Source organism: Etheostoma spectabile, chromosome 8 (genome assembly GCF_008692095.1).
Source record: "Etheostoma spectabile isolate EspeVRDwgs_2016 chromosome 8, UIUC_Espe_1.0, whole genome shotgun sequence".
In the NCBI taxonomy this organism is placed as follows: domain Eukaryota; kingdom Metazoa; phylum Chordata; class Actinopteri; order Perciformes; family Percidae; genus Etheostoma; species Etheostoma spectabile.
In genome coordinates, this window is record NC_045740.1 from 1,950,521 (window position 1) to 1,950,725 (window position 205).

A 205-nucleotide genomic window follows, 5' to 3' on the forward strand; every position below is an offset into this window, starting at 1 on the left:
TCCTCTGCACGTCCATCACTGTCTGGTTTGGATCTGCCACCAGAAAGGACAGGAGCAGACTACAAACGGACAGTTTGGACTGCAGAAAAGATCATCTGCGCCAACCTGCCCTCCGTTCATGACTTATACTCTTTCAGAGTCAGGAAACGGGCAGGAAACATCACTGCAGACCCATCTCGTCACAACCTGTTCCAGCTTCTCCCCT

General features: G+C 51.7%; 1 protein-coding gene across 2 annotated transcripts in view; it reads right to left on the reverse strand.

Annotated features, from left to right (window-relative positions):
* slc6a13 (solute carrier family 6 member 13) overlaps window positions 1-205 on the reverse strand; it is a 16,562-nt gene that overhangs the window by 8,387 nt on the left and 7,970 nt on the right. The gene's annotated exons all lie outside the window — the stretch shown is intronic.